Genomic DNA, 13,970 nt, shown 5'->3' with positions numbered 1-13,970 from the left:
TCAAGAGAGGAAAGACACATTGGTTATAGGCATGTGCATCACACGAAGACTGGTGTTTCCACCTGCCTCCCAGACGGCTGAGGGATTACTGCTGTGGGTTTGGTAGACTGGATATCAGCCAAAGATTACACTTCTCATGAGATGTCAACTCAAAGATAGGTGACTCATTTGACAAAACCAGTCAATTCTGGTTGTGGAACAATGCAACAAGGGACAAGAGTCAGAAGTCACCAAGAAATATCCCAGCTACACAGCAGGTTCTGAAATACTGGCAGTTGTTCTGTCTCCCAGTGAGACCTCCTGACCTTTTGTAACATACAAACGCACCCTTGCTGAAAAGTCCTTGAAGCATTTGAGAACAAGGAGGTGGCTCCACACAGTCTCTCTGTGTGACTTCAGTTTCCCAAAAAGCAGGCTCAGGTAAACATTAAAGTGCTTGCTTCCAAAGGACTTGACTTCCTTTGTGTATGTCTTGGTACCTTTCCTTGATTTTATACTTTTTGGTGTAAATTTCCCTTTAAGAAACTGACTGCAAGTCCAGAGAAGCCAAGTGTGGGGACAGGAGTGAGTAGAGTCTCCCTCCTTGGAAAGGTAGAATTGTAGGGTGCTTGACACTCACTTAACCAGTCCTTTCTTTAAACCAACTTGTTAGAAAGTGGCTGTCTTTATTTAATTAGTGTGAGTTGGCTTAGATAACAACAGATAAAGAACTGAGCCTTTTCTGTAAGAGCCATGCTTTGGGGAAGACATGTCAGAGACATAATTAGAGTGAAGGAGGAGGCCAAGGAGAGGGGTGAGAGACAGAGGCCAGAGAGACAGGGAACACCCACACCGCCCTCTTAGCCTCACCTCAACTGCCTCCCAGGCAATGCACAGGTCTGTTTTGGTCATGGCAAGTCCCCACTGCACCAGCAGCTATGTGGACTCCTTCAACCCAAATAACGGAAAAACTGGAGTTTCCAGTCACCACCGTGTATCCTTGGCTTCTAAGTGCGATCACGAAGCTGAAATGGTAATGCCCAACTGTTGTTGTGAAAGGAGAGCCAACGGTGTCTAACATCCAGGAGGTGGGAAGAAGCCGAAGAGTATGGCTGATGGCTGGGCTAGGAAGCAGGTCTTGAAGCTCACGCATTTGCTTCAGAAGGTTCTAAGCTGGCTGGTGGCAGCTGTCATGGTGTTACAGAACTTGGGAGGCTGAGACGGGATCAGGAAAGAGGTCCAGACCATCATGGATGAAGTAAGGGCCTGCTTCAAAACACACAAAAAAAATCAAATGAGAGTTTGAGAGAGTTCTTTAGCCTGTATCGACCTTTACTGAGGCTCCTTGTACACTTGTACATAGGTAACCCCCATCTATGAAATCGCTGTCTTGCTCTAGAACACCCGTATATTTACAATGACTGGCCTAGTTAGGTTTCTATTGCTTTGATAAACACAATGACCAAAGCGACTTGGGAAGGAAGGGTTTACTTCAGCTTACAGTTCTAGTTTATCACAAAGGGAATCCACGCAGGAACTCCAGGCAGCAAGAGACCTGGAGGCAGAACCTTAAGCAGAGGCCGCTGAGGAGCACTGCTTACTCGCCTGCTTATGGGTTTTCTTATACAACCCAGAACCATGGGCTCAGAGAGAGCACCTTCCCTGTGGGCCAGGCCCCCTCATATCAGTCACTAATCGGGAAAATGCTCCGCAAACTAGTCTACAACCAAGTGGAGGTATCTTCTCAACTGGGTTTCCCTCTGCTCAGACTGACTCTAACTTTTATCAAGTTGACAAAAACGAAACAAACAAAAAAATCAAGCAAACACCAACAACAAAACAAACAAAAACAAGGAAACCCTAGCTAGCACAATGACCAATGCCACCTGCCTACTCCTTGTGAGGGAGGCCCCAGGCACACTTGCCAGGCCTAGCGCAGAGGTGACTCAGCTCCTTAGACTGTACCATCTTTTGCTACCAGAACAATGGGTTTGTAGTTGTCTTCCCAGCACAAGGCTACAAAGGGGGAAGCTGGGCAGCTCTTATTTTCATTCCTTTCAGGATTTTTCCCCTTTGAATCACAGCTAGGGTAGCAACCCACACTGTGGGGCACCGTGGTGGAGTCTTATTCTGTTCAACCAATTTCAATTTTCAGCCAAGTGTCTGTTCCCTGCTGAAGGTACTGTCAACTCCAATCCTGGTGGCACCAGCCCACGTGCCAAGATAAAGGATCACACTATGGTCAAGTACTTAAAGGCAACAGTTGCGGCACCTGAGACTCCTTTCCATGCAGAATTGTGTCCTGGACTCTTCCCGTGACCAGGTTCCCTTCTCTCAGATAGTACAGCAATGATGCTGATATCTAGTGTGTTCTTAGATGCCAGGCATTATTGTCACCCCAGTGCGGTGTGAAGTAGTTCATTGTCATCTCTCCAGAACCTGCCTTGCAGTTGCTTTGATTGTCCCTCATCCCATCCGAGGGAGCTGAGAGTGGAGGAAGCTTGCTAACTTGCCCAGTCAGTTTCCCCCATGGCGTCAGGAGAGGGTTCCCCTGAACCACTCACAGGGTCAGTTGAACAGCTGGATTCTGGAGTCAATCAGAGTGGCTTTTCCTTGGAGGCCAGTTTTAGGAGGCTTGCACAAAAGCCACTCCAGTGACCTCTGAGTAGACATCTGGGAAAGAAAGACAATGGTTGTCCCCAACTTTTCATCTTTGTTAAAAAAAAAAAAACAGACCATTATTTTATGTGTAGCCGGATATTTTGCCTGCATGTGTGTATGTGCGCACATTGCCCAAAGAGGCCAGAAGGGGGCAATGAATCTCTGGGAGTGGCAGCTAGAGATGGTTGTGAGGCATCCTGTGGGTGCTAGGGATTGAACCTGGGTCCTCTGGAAAGCAGTCAGTGCCCTATCTCTGCAGTCCTGGGGGATGGCCCTCTCGACCCAGCAGTGTGAGCCTCTTCAACGTGGTGAGTTCTCAGTTTCCTTTCAGCTGTCTCCTCTGACTGTGCCTCCCCCTCTTTCTTTATAAGCAGTGGTTCGAGCATAGGGATGAGTTTCTTCTCACTGAGTCCAAGCAAATTCTACTCAGCAAAACATTGCTCATATTTCCCAGCTTAAGGAAAGACGCTTGGTCGGGTTCTTTTTTTTTTTTTTTAAATCATGACTCTTTAATAAAGATTTAATATTTACTCAGAATTGCTTCAACTAAAGAAGATTAGTTAGGAAACCATGAAGGGATGCCAGATCTCCTTTTATTCATTACCTCACCGTTTATGAGAAATACATATTTATAGTACACGCATTTTGTAATTTTGGAATCTACCTGATTAGTTTGCATACTGGGTTTAATTTCGTCAGGTTTACCAAAAATCCTGCTGCTGAAGCGAGCCTAAATCTATTAAATATTGATGTGGGCTTTGCCAGGTAGGAGTCTTGTTAATATCGCAGCTTCATAAGGCACTCTGACATGAGGTGACTTAACTCCTCAGCTAGAGTGGCTCTGCTTACTCTCAGACAGGAGGACTGAGAGGGGTTTTTGAACTTGATATTAGCCAGTTTCTTGTACCACGGGGATGCTCGTGAAAGGAAAAAAATGGGCCAAATTAAAACTGGCCTGTGGGTTTTATTTTTTATTTCCTGTAGCTAAAAGTGTATAAGTTGAACTGCGCTAAATAAAACACAATAATTTGTTCTTGAAATTAGCAAGCACACGTTCCACCCATAAAACCGCTGCTCTGTGATGTAAGACTGGATTTCATTTCAGTGGTCTTGATTTATTGTTTGGTTTGTTTTATTTGGGGGGGGCGGTGGGGATAAGACGTGTGCAGGACAGATCTATTAAAATGGCCGACAAGAACAGATTTGCAAAGGTTTATTAATCCTTGAAATGTCTGAGTCAGTGAGTTGAGGACATTCAAATGCTGGGAAAAAAAAATTAGAGGTCTTAAAAATGTATATGCGTAGCTTGAACCAAAAGGTTTGGTGAGAGTTCAGAAAGGCCTTCTCTCTTCCCCTATCTGTTTTACTGTCTGCTGTAAAGCCGTTCTGCAGGTGCTCGCCTTTAGTACTAAAGGGACAGCCTGTGTGCCTCACAAGATAGAACATGGTGAACTGGGAAACATGGGCTGGCCTTGGCAGAGCCCAGACACTGCCTAACGGCCCTCATTCACCAGGCTCCTCTGTACACAGCTGTGCCACTGACAGCAGTGGGCACACCTGGAAAAAGTGGTAAGCAAACAGTTTGGTTGGAAGGAGGAGCCAGGGACCTTTGGGGGAAGTTTTAAATTCTTTGGAAAGACAGCGTAAAGACAAGAGCTGTCAGAATAGCTCAAAAGAATCTTGGCGAATATGGAAACAAAGATATCTTACCAGTGGTGATTCCATTCCATTTGAGTAGACACAGAAGATAGATTTCTGGGTCATGTGGCAGTAGTAAACATATAGATGGAATCTGAATGACCCCTGATGACTGGGGAAACTGTCAGAGAGCTGGAGAGAGGGAGACAGGGAGACAGGGGGAGCTGGTATATTGGTTGACATAAGCTTCAGACTGCTTTCAGACCCAGACACCACCTCACTGACCTGCCAATCAAATAATTTCATTCTTTGCTGCAGTGAGAACTTGACAGATGTCAAGAGCCTACGACTAAAAGGCTGAAGAGCAGACCAGTTTTAGCTTTGAGATTGTTGCAGGAATCCAGTTGACAACACAGTCACTTTCCCTGGGGTCTACTCTTCTTTGGATCCACTTTTCACGACTTGGGTTTTACGTGGCATCGGAATGTCTGCCAGTAACTCAGGCCCAGTGGAAAGAATGCTGACTTCTTCCCCCAGGATGCTCAGTAAAAATACCATTGTATCTTGTCCTTGATTGGATCACTTCACCATCTTGAACCAATCAAATGGCCCCAGGAATGAATGTACTGAAGTTCAGGCCCAGGTCCCAGACTTTCTTTTGAAGTCAGGAGAAGCACAAGATCTCCCTAAGTATGAGAATTGGGAGGAAAAGATCCCCTGGGGAAGAAGGTTATGGAAAATGCCTGGAAGAATTGAGAAGCCGGCTGGCTGTTCTCTACAAAGCAAGATAGAAGAGCAGAAAGTCCCAGGGCCAACTCTTTGAGCCACCGTTGCTGCCCCAGGTTGGGACACAGAAGTCAAGCCTTTGGAGAACTCCCAGAAACAACTGAAGAACACTGTGAAGGCTGAGAGATTGAAACTGCTGGCGTTTGTGTTTAAAAGTGGAGTGTTGATTCGCCTTCCAAAACAAGTCCTACTGGGCCAGTTGATTATGCTGGAAGCTCTCTCGAAGACTCATGTCACTTATGACAGAGTTTTATAAACTTACGCAATAAGTTCCCCACATTGATCTGTTTAAACTGACTGTGGTTTGCTCTAGTGAAGTTGTAAAAGATTTCATTCTGGAAGAAATACAAAGTTACAGATTTACTCTTAGGGCAGTGAACTTGAAATTTCCCAAGGCTGTAGCAATAGCTGAGGTCAGAGGGCACCCGTCTTTCCCTCTAGTGTCCTCAGCTGCTGCCACTTCTCCTCTCCATTTCTCCTGGGCATGGCTTGGTTTCTTCTCTGCTCCTCACACTGCCAGAGGTTGGTCAGTTCTATCTATGTTTTTAAAAGCCTACTTCGGTTTTATAAGTTATTTGTAGTATCATATAAATTTTCTAGATCAACCAATTTTGACTTTGCTTTTTATATAATTTCTAATCCAACTTTTTAGTTGATTTTACACGTATTTTCCTATTTCCTTAAGCTGTATGTTTAACTTCCTTCTTTTCTTATTTTAAATAAAATTTTCATTGCGTGTGTGTGTGTGTGTGTGTGTGTGTGTGTGTGTGTGTGTGTACATGTGTGTATGCAGGTAGCTCACATGTGGAGGTCGAATTATGACTTCCAGAAGTAAGTTCTCTCTTTTCACCATGCAGGTCCTCTGAGGATCAAGCTCACACTCATCAGACTTGGCAGCAGGCACCTTTACATGCTGAGCCACAACACTACCTAGCTCACTGATTTTCTTCCTTTAAAAAGTCGTATTTCATTTATCCTGTGTTCGTGGAGAATATGAGGATACTGCGGTGTGGGGGGGGGTGCATGCCATGATGCACTCAAGTGGAGGTCAGAAGACAACCTGCAGGAGTCAGTCCTCCCTTCTACCTCGTGGGTCTCAGGGACTGATCTTGGATCTTAAAACTTGACAGCAGACACCTTTACCTGGTCACCCACCTCACAGCCTCTTTCTCATTTCCTTCTTAAGAAAACTATATTTTCATTGGAATATGAAATGTTTGTCTTCAGGAGTCACTTTCTGTTCATTTCCAGGCTACTGTTCATTCAGTTTTATTGTTTTCTTTGTTGGAAATAATAGGAAATATGTTTGATATTTTTTCTTTGCATTATCAAAGTAGATTTCGTTCTTTATCTTCTTGTTTATAGGCTTTTCTCACTATTCTAAGAGACTATAACCTATCTGGGTTGACGTTTTGCATTTTTGCACTTGTATTTTGACCAAAAAATTGTCAAGTTTTTATAAATAAATAATGAAATTAAGAGAAGAGCGAATCTTTGTAGCCTATCTTATAGAAGCGCATATTCTACCATACACGGGAATGCCATACACTGTGTGCTTGAGAGAACACACTTCTCCCATCGACCTTTCTATCATGATTTTTCTTCTGCCAAAGCTGATCTGTGGGATCACAGTGAGCTAAAATTCCTCACTATAGTTATGGTTTTGATCAAATTATTCTCACATGGATAAGAGTTTTGTATTGAGCTATTTTACTGATTTAAAAAAAACTCAAAGCACACCATTTTACCTATGATAGGCTTTGGCCGCGTTTTGTACCACTTTATCGGACATTAATTTTGCTGTTCTAATAACAGCAAGATTCATTTTTTCTGTATTTAACCTATATAGCAATAGCTATCATTATTTATTTACCTATTTATTCTAGGTATATCTTTTATAAATGGTACCCAGCATGATTCTGAGATTTTGTGTTAGACTGTTTTCCCAACTTTAACTGATCTTTGTTTTTGAAATTTTATTTTTAATTCTAAAAGTTTATTTTGTTTGCTTTTTATTGAAAAACAGTAATTCATACAATATATTCGGATTATACTTTTCCTCTCCCCTAATTTTTCAAAGGTTCTATCTTTCTACCCACCCAACTCCAAGCCCTTTTCTCTTTAAAAAGAAACACACACACACACACACACACACACACACACACACCTCACTCAGAAAAAAATATACTAGCAAACATGAGCAATAAGAAAAAATGCCTAAAAAGCAATATGAGACAAAAAGCCTACAAGCATACCATTGAGTTTGTTTTGTGTTGACCCCACTTCTGGGGATGAGGCCTACCCTGAAGTGTGGTTAAGTCTCCAATGAGACTCCACTGGAGAAAACTAATGCTTTCCTTTGCAAGTAGATACAAATCATTCAATATTGTATGTGAGTAGGCTTCTACGTCTGTTTAAAACACTTTTATGAATTGATATATATATATATATATATATATATAGTATTGATATATGTATTTACCATATTGCAATGTACATTTCTACCTCTGATTAAGAAACTTATATATTGTTTATGTAATGATATACATTGTTTAGATTTGGAGGTCATTGTCCTCATTTATTGCACAGTTGTTTATTCTCTTAGCCTTCAAGTTAGATAGATATTGAGAATTATAATTCAATAGTCATATATGTTTGTCATATTTATATTTAGGCTAATCAGGTTCTTTAGATACATAGAGATTATATTTAATATAGATATTATAATCTTCAACCTTTTCAAAGAGTTGTAGAAAATGGCCTTTAATCTAAACTAGAGTTCTATGGTAGTGAGACACCATCACTCCTGGCAACACCGCTCTACTCCCGAGAGAATATTGAGCACCAAAGACGCTCCAATTGGAGCTTGTCTTCTTGGTAGAACCGGCCTTTGGGCAAAGAAAAGTCCATACCTCGACTACTGACAGAGATACAGATTATCTGTAAATGGATAAAAACAGGATTGTCTTATCCTGCCAAGACAGGGTAAGATAATTCTAAAAAGTTTCTTACCTTTGAAAATGGTATGTCAGTTACGTTAGGCCTTAGCCAAAGTTGGTTGCCTCAACATTGCAGATGAGACTTTGGGTGATTGCCCAGGTAGTCAGTTGTCTCTATCATTTGTTGCACATTTTGGAAGTTTCTTGTTGGTACTTCCTGGTTGCTCAAGTAATATTACTTCCCTTCTCAGATTTTTGATGGAGTTAAAGATTAGATAATTGTAGTTACCCTCCTCATGATTTAGCTAAACTTAATTTCAATACATTATTTAAACTCCTTGAAATAGAATGCTTAATAAAACTTTTGTTATTTGTTTCTTGCTTAATATTGTTTGTTGCTTATAATTTTATATTTGGTATCTGTTCCTATTGTATATAGTTGTAATTGGTTTGGTCTGATCTTGTTTAGACAAAACGGGGAAGAGATAGCTTCTTGGTTAGGAGTGTGAGGCCATGTCCACTTCTTCCTCTCCATGCTGTGAACCCATTTGACTTGAACCTGTGTAAACCCTTGCATGCTTGCACAGTCTCTGTGAGTTCACAGTTGTCTCAGTCCTATTGTGTCTGAAGGACACTGTTTGGAGTCATCCAAAACCTCTGGCCCTTACAACAGTTCTGCTTCCTTTTTCCACATAGGTTCCTGAGTCTTAAGGGAAAGGTTTAATGAAGACTCATTTTAGGACCGAGTGTCCCAAAGTCTCTGACTCTCTGCACATTTTTCCATTCTGGATCCTTGCTATTCTCATCAACTCCAAGGAGAAGTTTCTCTGATGATAAGAGTGAGGCAATTGTCTATGGGTAAAGCAGAATGTCATCAGGAGTTATTTTATCGTTATGTTCCTTTAGCAGAACAATAGTATTTGGTTTTTCACTAGGTCTATGACCTATTTAGTCTCAGATTCCTGGCCATCAAAAAGCACTGTCAGGTATGGGTTCCATTTCCTGGAGTGGGCCTTAAATCCAATCAGAGTGGTTGGTTATGCTCTCAATGTCTGTGCCACTATTGCACCAGCATGCTTCTCAGACAGGTCACTGTTTTCGGTCACAGGTTTGTAACTGAGTTGATGCTATCTTCTCCTCTGATAGCATGCAGAGTACCTTCTAGTAACACAAATGATAGCTAGTCAGTAGCATGGCCCTGTAGGAATGCATCAACTTGACTTTTCTGTGTTCAATGACATATATAAGTGTTATCTTCAGCAATAGGGCCTTACCATTAGTTTGTGAAGAGCATCAATAGCCTCGGCAGTAGCCTATGTTTCGGTGTCCATGGGGTCCCTTTTACCAATGACTCAATAAGATGTTTCTCATTTCTGGCACTGGAGGCTTTTCTTGGTGGCATATGTCTAGTTGGGGCATTGTCTACCCCGATATTGGTGACTTCATTTATTTCTTTCATATATGTCTATATTTTAGGAAGTTTCTTCAGTAGCAGGTTTCTATATGGTCCCCCAAATGGCCCTTAGTGTTTAGTTGTTCCTCCCCATATTTGTTTCTTGTCCCTCTCTTTGTCTATTAATAAGAAAATAATTCATATTAATTATGATTTCTGGTATGTTTGACATGATATCTTCTATATTTTTATAAATTCCCCCTTTAAGATTCTTAAAATAGTTCTCTAAGTTCAGTATTTTAAATATTTCTTTCTATTTCTTTGATAGAAAAATTCTCCTGTGTAATACACACACACACACACACACACACACACACACACACACACACACACACCATGGTCACAGATAATGTTTTTGTAGAAATAGTTTTGTGTATATAATGTACGTACGTATGTATGTATGTATGTATGTATATACACATATATTGGGTGTCAACCCTCCTCAGGAGCTGTCCACTTTGATTTTGAGATAGGTTCTCTCACCATGACCTGGAGTTCACAGATCAGGCTAGATGAGATGGCCATAGTCCTGGAGACTCTTCTATCACTGACAACTATGCCCTACGACATCTAGCTTTTTAAAGTGGATTCTGGGGATCCAACAAGGGTCTTCATGCCATTTTCTACATAAGTAAATCATTTTCACTACAAAGAATTTGCTTTCAGGAACTTTACCCAGGTGTATTTAGGCTTGTGTCTGTTCTCTGCTAAAGAGAAGACTCTCTTTATAACCTGGTAGGCACTTAGCCCTTTCAACCTCCAAATGCAAATGAGCTTTAAAGCCAGTAGATTTCTTCCTGTGTTCGTTCTCTCAGACTGAACCTCTGTTTCCCCAGCCACTGTTTCCCTGTGAGGCTTCGTGGACTCATCTTCCACGACACTTACTCTTTTTTTCCCTCATTTTGTCATGTATGCTCTCTCTGTCTTGGGATACATTTTGTCCATCTCATTTTCCACATCACTAGCTGAGTGTTCAGCATGTTCCAGCCTAATATTCATTTCTTCCTGTTTCGTTTCAACATTTAGAAATTATATTTTTAATCTTGAAAACATTTATGTCCTTTGATTGTTCCATTTAATTATCGTTTTATATCATTTAATTTTTTTCATTTTCGTTTTCTGGGATCTTATTCCCCTCCAGGAATATGTTGTCCCCGAGTCAATGTCTTGTTTGTTCTGGGTTGTAACTGTTCTAGGAGGCAGCCAGCAACTGTGGGAGGCTAAGTTCAGCAAACAGGCCAGGTTAGATCCTGGGCCAGGGGTGAAGACACTCGGTTTCAGATAGCCGGTCTTGCTCAAAGAGTCAAGGGAAAAGCGGTCTTTGTCCCCAGGTCCTGCAGACCAACCTTCTGAGCCATAGGCTCAGTATGGGCCAATAATATCAATAGAAAGCCTCATAAAAGCCATCCGTTTTCGGTCTTTGGTTTGAATCACTTCTTGCATCTCCATTGTCTATAGATTCTTGGAGCTAGCAACAGACCTCTCTCCCTCTCTAGAGGGTGTATACAGAATCCCAAAGCAAGAGCCTTTATGTATAATTGGTTTGGAATTCTGGGAACTCCTGAGTCACTGTTTAGTGCTAAGACACTTCTATTGGGAAGGGAAATGTTTTCTTTTTTCTGTAAAGAAGAGTGTAACAGGATTCCTTTCTGACTTAAGAGTTATAGTGAGAGAATTCCGAAGAGACAGGAAAAGTAACACTTCCTATCTCGATGTTTTCAAACTGAATGCAGACGATAGATATTATTTTCCTCTAGATAGTCACATATGTTCATTCCCCATTAGCCAACTCCAGGAGATGAGTCATGACCAGTCTAAGTCGGGCATGGAAACTCCATTCCCGTCTGCCAGGACACGCATTCCAGCCACTCTGTGACTAGGGAGGGTCAGAACAAATCCTGGCCAAAAGGATGAGATGTATATGTGTTGGAGGGGTTCTCCCTTGCTGCTCATTTTTGGGGGGATGATTATATGAGAGATGATGTCTGGAGCAGCGGAAGTCATTCTGTGATCATGAATCAAAGGAGACCATCACAGAAAGCCAATACATTTAAGAAGGTGGATCAGTGTCAGACGGGAAGAATCTGGTTCCTGGCGATAGGGACGAGCCACTAACATATGTTAAGTGATAACGTTGGCACTGATGTCTTAATTCATTGTAGCCGAGCACTCTGACCCTTGCTTCTTAAGCCACTTCTATCTAATGGATGTTTCAGTTAGTATGTTCATATTATGGAAGGCAGAGATGAATACTATTTTATTTCACAATAAATACAAATAAAGACTTTAAATTCTGCACACATTATAATTTTAAAATCAGGGCACCAATGCAAAGTCCTATTTGTAGGAATCTCCATAGGCTCCAGCTGATGGACCATGACACTCTAATGCCCCTTGGGAACGGATTGGGAAAGAGTTCCAGAAAGGGGCTGGGAAGGCAAACCAATCTTTACCCGTAATCAGGATCAATAGTCAAGCAGGCTATTGTGGCTTCTATAGCTGCTGTTGGGCTATTATTTTTCCACCAGTAACTGCAAAAGAGCAAGTTGCTGACGTGTGAGGCGTTTGGCTGCCCAATATGCCATCCTGGGAAACCTCCGGTGTTTACCATTCAGGTTCAGGGAGAATAGTAAATATATTTTTCATCGGAATTAAAGTAAAATGAAGCTGTGATTAATAACAGCTGGAGGGTTGTGTTATTTATTATATTTTGAATTTTACCTCTGAGATATGCTTCTCTTTAAGTACTTTTCCCTTCCAAAAGGAAAAACAGGTATAACACATGCCGCATGCCGGGTGGTTGTTGTGTGCCAGGACCTGTGCTAAGCACATCACAGGCCTTGTCAAGCTAAATCCTTCCAAGAGTTCCAGACTAAGTTGTCAAAATCAGTGTCTTATGTATGGACAACTGAGACTGAGAGCTGATACATGGCGGATAGAGGAAATGTTGACTTTTATTTCGATTTACCCTATTTCATGAATGTGAGTGTCCTGCCTGCATGTAGTGGGTGCACCACGTGTGTGCCTGGTGCTCAGAGGTCAGAAGAGCACATTGGATTGCCTGGAACTGGAGCTGCCAATGGATGGAAGCCACTATGTGGGTACTGGGAACTGAGCCCAGGCCCTCTGCTTTGCTCTTAACCTTTAAGCCATCTCTTCAGTTCCAGCAACCAAAGAACTGTAGAAACCAAGGAATGCTAGGAGTGGGAGAAGAATAATCTTCCTTGGGAAAGAGCACACCAATTGGTTATCAAATATTCAGCCCTGAAGAGATATATATACAAGTAAGAAGCAGACCAAGCAGTCAAGCAGTTTGTGTTTATGTATTTAGGAAAACACACACACACACACACACACACACACACACACACACACACCAATAATTAAAGAAAAAGAGGCCACGAATGTGAACGAGAGAAAAAGGGGTGTACATGGTTACAGGGAGGAAAGGGTTGGGGAAATGATGTAATTAAAATTTTAGCAAAACTTTAAAATTATATAAAATGAGATACAGATGTTTTAGTATTGTTAGCTTTAAAGAACATTTCTATTAATCTTTGAAATTGTCATTAAGCCTATTTTGATCATATTTAATACACTCCCCCATCTCCTCTCTGATCCACTCTCATCTCCTTACCCTACTCAACTTTATGCCCTTAAAAAAAAGCCATGGACTCCAATTTGTGCTGCCCAAGCACTGCTGGGAATAGGGTCTACCCTATGGAGTGACCAACCTCTTAAAGGAACCACGCTCTTAAAGACAAACGGCTCTATGTCTCCCAGCAGCATCCATGGCCGAGCTCCCAAGATAAGGGTGGCGCTTGGTGCTTCTCTCCCAGTGAAGCTGAACGCGATCTTCTAATCATGTAGTTTTATATCACTTTGCCCAACAAGCCTACAATTCAACATGAGAGTCTGGATCTTTTGGCTGAGGTGCCTCTTTCATAGTGGCATGCTTGGAACTTTAAATTTAATTCTCTAATATTTCCTATGACTTTGAAATGGAATTGGCAGAATTAAATCAATCGATGGCCAACAGAATACACGACGTAATTTATTTCTCCATTATTAGCCAATTCAGTGTTTATTAATGGTCACATGTACACTTCAATTCTATTAGATTCTTTAATCAAGTTCAACACAATACCGAAGGTTAAGTGAGAAGAAACATCAAGGGTGTAGTGGGGCACATCGCAGACAATTTGGACGTAAGACATTACATGTAGTCTCTGGCTCCCACCGCATATTGACAGAATATAATTCCAATTTTCACACTGTCACAGCACAAATGGAAGTGTGACTTACGTCTCACAATTTGCATAGCTGATTTCCTTTGACCGTTCCATCATCTGTCGGACAGTTATAAAATTGCCTTTCTCTGTGACATCCTCCCTGTATGCTAAGGCTTTCAGGAGTTTCCGAATTAAAGCCTGGCCCTATCACCTGACACACAAGGAACCCACTCCCAAATGGTGTGTCTGGCTCAGCAAATCCGTCGATCATGCCGCACTGAC

The 13,970-nt window shown here is 41.7% G+C and overlaps 1 long non-coding RNA gene across 1 annotated transcript; it reads left to right on the top strand.

Moving 5' to 3' along the window:
- Nucleotides 1–5,483: 5,483 nt before the first annotated feature.
- On the top strand, nucleotides 5,484–6,548 carry LOC125412574 (uncharacterized). Its single transcript, XR_007235633.3, has 2 exons — nucleotides 5,484–5,586; nucleotides 5,922–6,548. It is a non-coding gene; the product is annotated as an uncharacterized LOC125412574 (long non-coding RNA).
- Nucleotides 6,549–13,970: the final 7,422 nt, after the last annotated feature.

Source organism: Myodes glareolus, chromosome 3, assembly GCF_982192425.1.
Source record: "Myodes glareolus chromosome 3, mMyoGla1.1, whole genome shotgun sequence".
Classification (NCBI taxonomy): Eukaryota; Metazoa; Chordata; class Mammalia; order Rodentia; family Cricetidae; genus Myodes; species Myodes glareolus.
This window is presented reverse-complemented; position numbering and strand designations above follow the sequence as displayed.